The sequence below is a fragment of the Hydra vulgaris genome, chromosome 12 (genome assembly GCF_038396675.1).
Source record: "Hydra vulgaris chromosome 12, alternate assembly HydraT2T_AEP".
In the NCBI taxonomy this organism is placed as follows: domain Eukaryota; kingdom Metazoa; phylum Cnidaria; class Hydrozoa; order Anthoathecata; family Hydridae; genus Hydra; species Hydra vulgaris.
The window spans coordinates 24,143,641-24,156,482 of NC_088931.1; positions in this window are offsets into that span (position 1 = coordinate 24,143,641).

A 12,842-nucleotide genomic window follows, 5' to 3' on the forward strand; every position below is an offset into this window, starting at 1 on the left:
AACGACTAACACCTTTAAAAGATGCATTAAAAAGGTTCGCAAAGCCCCAAACATGAGAGCAACAAGTTGATGAAAGATTTTTTGAACTATTTTCAACTAGACTTATACTCATCGATAAATTTTAAATTTATAGTAAAATTTTCAGCGTTTAAAAAATATGACCACATAAAGTTTAAACCCCCCTCATTTTGAGGGGGTTGGAAATTTTACATGGTCATAATTTTTGAATGCTGAAGAATTATATTATGAAACTTAAAATTTCTCAATGAATATAAGTCTAGCTGAAAATAGTGCAAAAAATATTTCATCAACATGTTGCTCTCACGTTTGGGGCTTGGGGACTAAAATTTTGGGGCTTTTTTGTTACCAGACTCGAATCATCACAACTTTTTGCAAAGCATGCTTATTTGACATAAGTATAAACATATAAATGTTTGGAGTTTGCTTCATGTCTGGAAGTTAGGTATCTCTAAGACCAAAAAATGCTAGCGCCATCCCTGTCTGGAGGTGATATTAATATTTCTAACATATAGAATATTTTCATTTTTCCTTGCTTCTCAAAAGTACTAGAACGCATTATGTATAACAAATTATACTCATTTTTAAAAAAAATAGTATCCCTTATAGCAAACAATTTCGCTTCAAAACAAGTCACTCTACTGATCATGCAATTCTTCATCTCATTCAGATTATTTTTCAAGGTTTTGTCAAAAACAAGTTCACTTAGGTGAACATAGATTAGGTGTTTTTATAGATCTTAGTAAGTCATTCGGCACTGTCGATCATAGTATTTTGATTAAAAAATTAGAATCAAAAATATAATATGTATACGAAATATAATATATAATACGAAAATATAGACGGAAACAAAAATATAAACATAGCTTGGTTTAAAAGCTACTTATAGAAAACAATATATTTCATTCGGCAATGAAAAACTAACAGTATGACAATTACTTGCGGCGTTCCTCAAGGATCTATATTAGGAGCACTTTTATTTTTAATATTTTTTATATTTTAGATTCTATCTTATTTGCTGATGACACAAATTTATTTTATTCTCATAATAACAACATTATTTAAAATGGTCAACATTGAACTTCTAAAACTCACCGAATGGTTAAATATCAATAAGGTTTCAATTAATTTAACTAAAACTAAGTATACTATCTTTTTTCGCCTCCATAAAAAAGATAAAATTCCTATTGCACTTCCAAAATTTATTATTGGAGAATACATCGTAAAAAGAGAACGTTCAATGAAATTTTTAGATGTAGTTCTAGATGAATACATAAATTGGAAAGAACACATAAACATGTTTGAAAACAAAGTTTCTAAAAATATCGGATTACTCTATAAAGCAAGACATTCCTTAGATCAATTATATTTGAAATACATATATTACTCATTTATTCATTCTTATCTACACAAACATTGCTTGGTGCAGCACCAATATACAGCACAAAGTCAAAAAAGCTATTTAGCAAATAAAAACATGCAATTAGACTATTATCAAATGCACACTGCCTCTCACATTCAAGACCATTGTTCAACAACCTAGAAATATTAAATTTGCACTAAATAAATATATACCATCTTCTAATTTTTAGGTATAAAACTAATAATAATACAATACCAAATATCTTCAAACCATTATTTAATAAAACTCTACACAAATGCGTGACTAAATATTAAAGTAACAACTTTGTTCAACCCAAAACTGTATATGAGTCCACCAAGTTGTATAATGTATGTCTTAATGTATGGAGTAAGATAATTAGCATTGATATTAAAACACTTACAACTCTTGAACAGTTTAAATAAAAACTAAAATTATTACTTTTAAATAATGAACAAATAGAGAATTATTTTCTATAAAAATTATAATCTATAAAAATATTATAATTTGAAAATTATCTACTAATGCATACTTTATTTGTCAGGAAAGGTTTAAAGTTTTTAATTATAAACATTACAGTCAATTATATTATAAAAAAGTAATTATAAAGATTTACAGCATTTATAGATTTTAATAACAATAATTTAAATTTATTCTTTTTCTTAAATGAGAGACAGAAGGAAAAAAAAAGTAACTTGAGTTTTTATTATTTTTGATATTAATTTTTTTTTAAATTTCTTTTGGTTATGAACTTTTATATATATATATATATATACATATATATATATATATATATATATATATATATATATATATATATATATATATATATATATATATATATATATATATATATATATATATATACAAATATATATATATATATATATATATATATATATATATATATATATAATATATATATATATGTAAATTATGTTAGTGTATTTTACAAATAGAGTGCTCAATGTTCTTAAAGAACAGAGCAATTATTAATTAGTAAAAAATACTTATCTAACTTTTACTCTTCCTGATGATCCAGCAATGGTGAAACTTCAAGTCGAAGATAAAAGTTAGATAAGTGTGTTTTACTAATTATATATATATATATATATATATATATATATATATATATATATATATATATATATATATATATATATATATATATATATATATATATATATATATATATATATATATATATATATATATATATATATATATATATATATATATATATAGTATCTTATGATTTTAATTAAAAGTTTGTTTCTTTTTTCGTGATTTTTTTAGTTGGTTTTAATTTTCTTGAATGAAAATTTGAAATATTCTTTTAATGAATAACTTTGAAATTTGATTATATATATAGTATTACATGACCGTAAGTTAAAAATCATGTTGTAGTGATTAAATTACTTCCTTAACTTTTATTAACTTTTATTAAAAATAACTTTGAAAGACTCTATTAAACTATGTTGCATTTATATAAACTTCTTTGAAACATTTTGCGTTTTTCTCTTAATTTTAGTTACAAGATATTTATATAAATGTCTTGAAAAAACAAGGGGCTTGGTGGTAAGACAAACCTGTCCTCTTCTCGTCCTTGCCATCTTTATATATATTATAAAACACGGAACTTGTAAATATTTGTACGGCTAAATAAATAAATGAAAAAAAAAATAAAAAAAGAAGAAGAAGAGAGTCAGTCAGCAAATATTTCTCTAAAAGATAATATTACCTGCCAAACATAAACTGACAATTTGACTTTGATTTGGCTTGAGCTAAGTTTTAAGAAAAATTCAATTTTCTGTGAAATTATTTTGGGTGAATCAAGATGGTGGTCGAATTTCAAAACTGGCTTCAAAAAATTTTCTTGATGCCGTTTCCTATCTATTATAACTCCATGCTATATTTTTTTACGGTGTTCAAGAAATCCTTACGATCTTGTCACAGAGCAGCGCAGAAAAGCATTTAACATGAAAGTTGACTTTAGGAATGAAATATGACTTTTTGCCAACTAGATTTACATTTTATTAGAATAAGACTAAAAAAAAAAATAAAAGGTCCTTGTTTTTAAACATTTGTTCGCTGAAAGTCTACATTTGCCGACAAGGTAGATATAGCCGATATTTGCTGACAGGTTTTTTATAGTCGGGGAGTTAAACATCCCCTACGCCCCCCTCCTCCTTCAACGACGGCACTGGTTATGCCCGACTGTTTCGGTTGTTTTCAGACACTGTAAAAACCTTCATTTAACTATTTTGCCAAAACTGACTGATGAATTGGTTTTCTTAATGATTCTTCGTTCAAGTTGTTTTTTTCCTTTGCTTTAGCATGTTAAACTTTCACAGTTTCTTTTTTTTTTAAGATAATTGGATTTTTCAAGTAGAAGAAAGTTTGTGCCTTCTTTTTACAAAAGCATTATTTTTGTGGGTTTTTGTGAGTATGACATGTGTATGGGATTTGCAAAGTTGATTAGTTGTTTAATTGGTCAAGATTATGTGTAGCAGTTATTTTTTTGGTTCTTGAGTTGTTTAATTTATTAGTTACAAAGTTTAATAGTTTATTGGTGAAAGTGGGGTTGTTGTTTTAGATGTTTTGATTGTTGGTAGATAAAAGATTTTTGCTCGCTAGTTACCCAGGCTAAAGTGCGCATAGTTACATACTTCGGTTTTGGCTATGCATGTGAGGCTTGTTTTATTTTTTTTGAACTTTATTTTAGGTTTAATTCAGTGATTGTTTCGCAAGAAATCTTGCGTTTTTTTATGGCTATTTTTAAAACAATTGTTGGAGTTTTTAGGAAAAAAATCTAAAATATTTGATATTAAACTCTGGTATTAAACAAAATTTACCGAGGTTTAATACTTATATTATAATATTTAAAAGAAATTTCATTTAAAATATAATTAAGGGTAAATCAGGATAATACAACAATATAAGACTGTGTTCATATTTTATTTAACAGTAAAAGAAAAAAAGATACTTTAGAAAATAAATTGGTTTGCAAAGCAGTAAATAAAACAAAACAGCAATAAAAAATATTCTTTTTATTATTAAAACGCTTTCAAAAGTTAGAAAATGACTATCAATAAAAAATGAAATTAAAAAAATGAAAAAAATGAAAAAAATATTCTTTTTAACTATGAAGAGCGTGAAAGAAAAGTAAAAGGTTAAAATTATGGAATAAAAATATACATCAATGAGGATTATAGCGAGAGATCAACCAGGGCCATCCCAAAAGTCCCAAAGAGATTTTAAATGGAGAGTGGCGCATCTGTCCTATGCAAACGAATTTTTGGCTAACTAAAAGGCCATTAAAAATAAAAATAAAGAATTCCTCTTTGACTGACATTTGCCGACTCCAGGGTCTAGATTTGACGACTAATTTTTGAATATATGCATGGGTGCCCGCAGTTTTTTTAGATTTTTTCAATTTTAGATGTCCCAAGTCCTTACTATCTTATCACAAGCACCGTGGAAGAGAATTTGAAAGGAAGTTCACGCCTGTTTCCTTACCGATGTTATAAAACTTTTCCAGAGGTAGAGTTGAACAACTGGTCTCTAGCCTCTGAGACAAGCGCGCAAACAATTGAGCTACTGGTGATTAATGTTTCAAATATGACACTTTTACTCATAATGCAATGTCCAAACTTAAGTAGGTTCATTTCTACGCCGAATGAGGATTCATTGCAGAAAATTGCTGTTGATGGAGACCTAGGAACAAAAATACCTTTATTAACAGATCCTAAATTATATTCAAAAATATTGTAAAGTTCAAAAGTTATGACCATGTAAAATTTACAATCCAAATATATTCAGTTACATATACAAAAAAATTTAAATTGAGTTCAGCTAATCGAAATGGTTTTGAAAAAGCATTGAACTTATTTCAACCTGAACCTTTTAATTTAGACAATAAATAAACAATTAATACAACATTTATTTTAATAATATAATATCTGAATCAGATTTAAATATTATTTTAATATCTGAATTAGGTTCAGATATAAATAATAATTGGTTCTTTAATTAGACTTGTGTTAATCATATGAAAGGAAAAAAAGTAGCCAAAAATATTTACTATTCTGACTTATGAATCACAAATTAACTCGAAGCGAGTTTGGCAAGTACTGAAAAGAATTAGTGATAAACATAAGACAAGCATTGGTGTTTTGGCACTGGAACGTACCAGAACGTCATTTCGGTGTTTTTTTTGCGGAACGCGATCAGTTACTTTATACAAAAATATTAGTTTAAAAATATTTTTTTATGTTATCAATTAAATTTTCAATATTATAAACTACGTTAAGTTACTTTCTACTACTTTTGAGTTTTTCAATCAGGCTAAAATGTTTAATTTTCTCGCACATTTGCAAACTACTTTAAGCATATTTATATATAAACAAAGCTGATGCAGTCATTGCCGTGATGAGTGGGTCGGAGGCTTTTTATTAGTTAGCCCTAAGTTCATAGTAGGTATTACTAAACTTTCGAGTAGGTATTACTAGAAAAAAAGTTCCTCAAATTTGTAGAAGGGCCCCTAAATTTGAAAATGTGCCTCTTAAATTTGGTGGGCCTCTCCTGCCCCCAATCGGGGGTGTGGGGTAGCCTAGCCACGGCTCTATATACAGCTTTAATCGAACTTTTAGTTCTAATATGGAATACTGTATACGGGAATTAAATATTGTAAATGAATTAATTTTATTTTTTATGAATTGTTACTCCATGGTTGAATATGAATTCATTTTTCATATTATTGTTATTCTAAAATCAGCATGACTTTTTACAACAAAAACTTTACAGATTCCTCTTTTTAATTAGTAAGATACAAAATGAGCAAGGAACGAAAGCGAGGTATTTAAAAAAAAAATTTTTCAGAAAAAAACGTAAAACTATTGATGAAAAGCAAGAAAATTTGAGTTATAATGAGAATCAAGATAATGAAGCGATTTTATGTTTGGCTTCAACTTCAACATCTATGTCCTTAGAAGCAAAATCCAAAACATTATATTCGCCTTTTTAATTTGCGATATCAATGTGTGGTCTGAGAAAAAACTTACATATCCTTGGATTAAATGTTCAGCTGGAAAACTATATTTCTGGATTTTATTAAACTATCTGATCCAGAAATATAACATCAGGATCCTGACTAATCTGATCAAACCGCAAATAACACAAACTCTGTTGGATTGTCTTATATACAGATTTACCAATGACTATTTAAAACCGCACTTAATTTCTTTTACAAGTGATGGAGCAACTGTTATGCTAGGGAAAAATCCGGTGTGGGAATGAATTTGTTAGAAAAATATCTTAACATAAATATTTGACAATGTTTGAACCATCGTTTAGAGTTGTCAATAAGAGATGGGACTGTGTAAGTAAATGAAATTAATAATTTTCGATCGTTTATGGATAAACTTTATTCTGTTTATAGTCAATCAGCTAAAACCAAAGATAAATACAAGAATACGTTTCTATTATTGGAAACGAAATTTAAAAAATTGGATGAATATTGATTGCTCGTTGGTTTCGCCGGTTCTTTTAAAACTGTACCCGCCGTACGGCAGGTTTTTGCGTCATTGTTCAATCATTTTGAAAATGCTAGCATAAGTAATATGCAATCCAAAATTGAGCAAGCTACATTTAATGGATTAAGTAAGCAAGTAACATCTAAGTAGTTTTTAACTAATTTGGCATTAATGTATATTGTTTTATGTGAAATATTTATAATTTCCGATCCGTTGCAAAAACCAGACACGACTACTGTGCAAGCAGATAAATGGATTCACCGCACAATTTTATATTTAGAAAATTTAAAAGAACTTCAAAAAAGAAAAAAACTGCAGAAAGCCGCATATGGTATTGATAAAAAGGGAGTTTTTCGGTGGATTATTAGTCAATACCGTTGACTAATAATCCACCGAAATCGGTTTTTAAATAGTGTTATTAGTAATATGAAACATAGACTGAATGATAGCACAAAACCGGAGATTCGCAAGATATTTTAACTTCATCCATTATTAACAAATTCAGCGGCCATTCACTAAGTTCCAATACTAAGAGTATTGGAACCAAGTGAATGGCCGCTGAATTTGTTAATAATGGATGAAGTTAAAATATTTTGCGAATCTCCGGTTTTGTGCTATCATTCAGTCTATGTTTCATATTACTAATAACACTATTTATAATAAATCTTCAATATGGGCAAGACAAAATTCAGTCACTTTGCAAGCGTTTTAAAACAGCATTTCTAAAATGTATTAATGCCTTCAGAGATTACTTAGCCAACGGTTGTCGATTGATACCAGATAACTTAAATAAAATAATTTCTTACCATAAAATTATTGCTTGCAGTAGTAACTAATTTAAGGTGTCAAATTCTAGTAGAAAATGATTCAAGTTTATTGTTAACGAAACTAAATGGCCCGCTCATACTCCACCAATCAAAAACTCACCACAAAACTCCACCGCTCATTTTTTTAAATCAGAAGATTATGTAAAAACTTGGTTGCGATCAAGTCGTTCGGCTGACGATACTTCAACCAAGATAGCAGCACCAATATAAATATGATTTTGTTATATGTCATAATTGTAACAAAATGTTTCAAACAAAAATGTATATTTTTATAGTTTTTGTTAAGGATAAGATAAAGTTGTTTAACTTTATTTTATATATCAGTTTATCAATTTAAAAATTTGTATAACATTTATCTTTGCACGTCGTCTCTAGTTAGTTATTATAAGCATTATTATTATATGTAATTTCTATATAGAATATTTAAGAAAGAATTCAATATACCAGATGTAAAATAAAATCAAATATTAATTTAGCAACTTTGAAAATATTGTTATTATAATAATAATTTTATCAGTAATAATATTATCATTAATAATACTATTACTAAAGTTAATAGAATTAATACAAATTATTAACTTGTCTTTATTATTTATCAACATTACAATTCTAAGTTATAATTATAATCATTATATTTATAACTTAAAATTGTAGTTTATTGTCCATTAAAATAATAGACCATAAATCATATCATAGTTTATCATTAAATTGTGTATAAGTAACAATGTATATATTATTACTAATAAAATATTTATGTTATTACCTTATTTTTGTTATTACTTTATTTTTGTTATTCAATCATCTAAAAAAACAGTGCAATTCAGCCAGATAATGTAAACGATGCAATTTGCCCTGATTATATAAATGAAAACTTTGTAACTGATTCTTTTGATGTTTTTAAAAGCATCCTCTATAAAATCCTGAAAACATTTATTACTCAAGGAGTAAGTTTCCCAGACTAAAAGTAGCAAAACTAACTCTAATCTTAAGAACAGGTATAACAAAATAAAAAGTAGCATTAAAATCAACATAAATAACAAGTTCATCATTGTTTTCAAACTATATATATATATATATATATATATATATATATATATATATTATATATATATATATATATATATATATATATATATATATATATATATACATATATATATATAGATATATATATATATATATATATATATATATATATATATATATATATATATATATATATATATATATATATATATATACATATATATATATATATATATATATATATATATATTTATATATATATATATATATATATATATATATATATATATATATATATATATATATATATATATATATATATATATATATATATATACAGGGCCACTGAGAGCCTTCAAGCCGCCCGGGACAAAACCTTTTTTGGCGCCCTTGTAGATTTCGCTTCATATATATACTTACCATAGAAGCAAAAAAATGCATTATGCCTTTATAGCTACTTTAACTTTATTTCATTTATTGCTAACTAACCACAGCATAAACAATTCCTAATTTAAATAAAATTTTTGAGCTTTTTTCGAGGCAAAATTATAAATTACTTCATCATATGACAATGATTTCGCGAGATCATTTTCAATAGACAACATCATAAGGTTTGAAAGTCGCTTTTATTCAATAGTGGCTCTGAAGTGGTTTTTTATAATCTTAAGTTTACTAAAAGATCTTTCACACTCTGCAACGGATATTGGCATTGTGTGAAAGATGCGCAAAAGTATGGATGTGGACGGGAAAATTGGTTTTAAGCCTTTGGAATATGTTTGATTTAAAAGATTGAGAGAGTTGCCTCTCTTGAACAAGGAAGATGCTTTCAACCGGTCAAAGTGACAAATTTCCTCAACAAGATCATCTTCGTTAACGTCATTTGAATAGAATTTCGCAAGTTGACGAGCTTTGTCATCTTGCAAAGAAGGGTCTTCAGACTGAAGCCAGATAAAGAAAAACTGAGAAGAAACCTTTTTCACCACATTAAACCTTAATTGAATTTGTTGAATTATGTGGTCCAATGCCACGTTGAAAATATTTACTTCAAAATTCTTTTCTGTATCGTCGAGGTAGTGGGCTGTATTTGATGGTTCCTCGTGGAATTTTTTCACTCTTCTTGTGTGTTTCACTTTAAATTCTGTATCAAAGACAAGGTTTCCAGCCACTGGCTTTGCTTCAGTCAAAATACAATTCCACGACGAAGTTGTTGAATGAGAAGTTGTTGAATGAGGATGACTTCTTCTTCAATGGTGATTGACTCCGACTGGAGACATCGACTAACACCATCAATATTTTGCAATGTCTTATACCAAATGGTCAGGAGAACTACTGATTCAAATTTTTTTCCAGTATATGAGCTTGGGCTCCATTATAGATTCCAGCCATATTAGAACAATTGTCGTATCCTTGGCCTCTTAATTTTTGAAAGCCAATGCCCTATTTTGGGCACCAGAAAGTTTTATACGATTCATTATTAACAGTTACTGTAAATAACCGTACGCATCAATAAAATAATAGCATAGTCAACTACGCAAGCTCATTAAAAAATTATAAACTCAATCTCAAAAAGCTAATGTCATAAATCAATATTTCAATAGTTAAATATAAATCTTAAACATGAATTACCATAAACAAATTGATCGTAAAGAGTTGAAAAATATTAACTATTACACTCTAAATTCTGAATAGAATTATTTCTAAATTGTATTCACAGTTTGTTATTGCTAATTATCAACGTTTACGTTTTTTTTACTTTAAACTGATGAATGCGAAAATCTCTTGGGACATTTTTAATTTAACAGCGTATAGAGTACGAAATCAATGATGAGTTCGTATTTTAAAATTTTTTCGAGGAATTAAAAATAACGATATAACGCGAGTAATATATACATTTTAAATATTGGAGTTTTAGATTAAAAAAACTATTTTTATTTTACTTTGGCATCTGGCGCCCCTTCGACATCTGCCGCCCGGGACAAACTGTCCCTTTGGCCCCCCCCCTTTCGGCGGCCCTGTATATAAATATTTATATATATATATATATATATATATATATATATATATATATATAGAGAGAGAGAGAGAGAGAGGGGGGGGCCAAAGGGACAGTTTGTCCCAGGCGGCAGATGTCGATGGCGCGCCATATATATATACATATATATATATATATATATATATATATATATATATATATATATATATATATATATATATATATATATATATATATATATATATATATATATATGTATATATATACATATATATATATATATATATATATATATATATATATATATATATATATATATATATATATATATATATATATATATATATATATATATATATTAAATATATATATATTAAATATATTAGTTATATATATGTAAACTAAGAAAAATTGAAAGCCTAGAATTAATGAAGAAGTTTTTGTATGTTTTTATTGTTTTTTCATTAAAAAAAATTCATAAAAGGAGGATTTAAAGAAATGTATTATCATTGTAACGTTCCAGAATTTTCAATGCCAAAAAAAGGCAATGCGCTGTTTAAAATATGTTTGTTTATGATCAAAAATTGATAACCTTTTGTTTCTAAAGAAAAAGTGTTGCAATTTTGTTAAAATTTAAATTAGTATTTGAAATACATTTCATACTACTGCTGCTGAAATATTGAAAAGTATTTGTTCAGTATAAAATCCACATTTGCAGCAGATCCGAAAGCATTTCCTGGCATAATGAAGACCTTTTTTTTAATGTTTCTTATTACGAAAATGTTGCGCTTTTTTCAAATTGATAGGAATCTAGAGCTTCTTCTTGACCAATACCAAGTACTGAAAAATGTTTTATGATATTTTCTTTGTAAAGTAAGACTTTGTGTAATGAAGATGGCATTTTGTATCGTCCATAATAACTCACATTTAAAATCTGCGTCTTAAAACGGTACGATACAAAACCGGATAAAAGAGATTAGAAAATACTGTTTCAATAAAACCAACACAAAACAAAATGAGAAGTTTTTTTAATTTTTTAAAATTTGTACAAAAGGATTGTTGTTGTTTTGTACAGTGTCAAATTGAACTTCCAAGAAGATACAAAAGGACGCAGGTGCTTTAAACTTACATAGATATGGGCAGTTTCTATAGCAACCAAAACCTTGAACATTTATCATGATAATTGAGAAAAGAGCAGAAAAAAGTCTCTTAATCACATTTTTATTTCTTTCAGTGATTTCATAAACTATAAAAACTTTAAGTATTATCTTACAATTATTTTCGTTTGACAACAATCAAACCAAGCTCCTCACAGAAACGTTGCTTTTTGCACAGAAATGGTCTTTTTTTTTTTGTATGAGCCGTTTTTTTTCTTGTGATTAGCATGTTTGAAAAGACAAATGGTACGAAATATGCAATATCATTTCCAAACGACGAATCCAGGAATGCAATGTAGAGAGTTTAATTGATAAAAAATTTTATTTCACGCCTTGCAGCTATTTCAACCAAATCTTTTATTTGCAGTGGAGCTTGGAGTTTAGATTAAAACCGCAATAAACTGCGGTTTTAAACTTTTTTTGGTATAATCATTTTTTTAAATATTATACTATTAATCATCTTTTTCTTAATAATTTCTGGAATTTCATGTTTCTGAAGCTTTTTATTATACATGTTTTTATGAAACATATAGGCTTCAATTCTATATTAAATATAAAATAAATAAAAAGCGTGGGGAAGCGTGGTTAACTGCTAAATATCTTTTTCAAATTAAAGAACTTTTGTTTTCTTCTACTTTTTAATAAGCTCATCATAATACACTTCATTACAGCATAGTTAACATAGGTTGAACTCCATTTTAACGCTGTAAAATTCTTAAAATAACTTAAATGGGAAAACTAAAGAAGGGGGGGGGATGTTGGAGGAAAGGAGAGGCTGTGTGCTAAAAATTATTTTTGAGTATTTAGTTATAATTAAACGCGTCCCTATTTACAAAATCATACGCAACTTTTAAATAAACCCAGCACGCTGACAGTGCAAAAACAAACTGAAATACAACTTTTGAG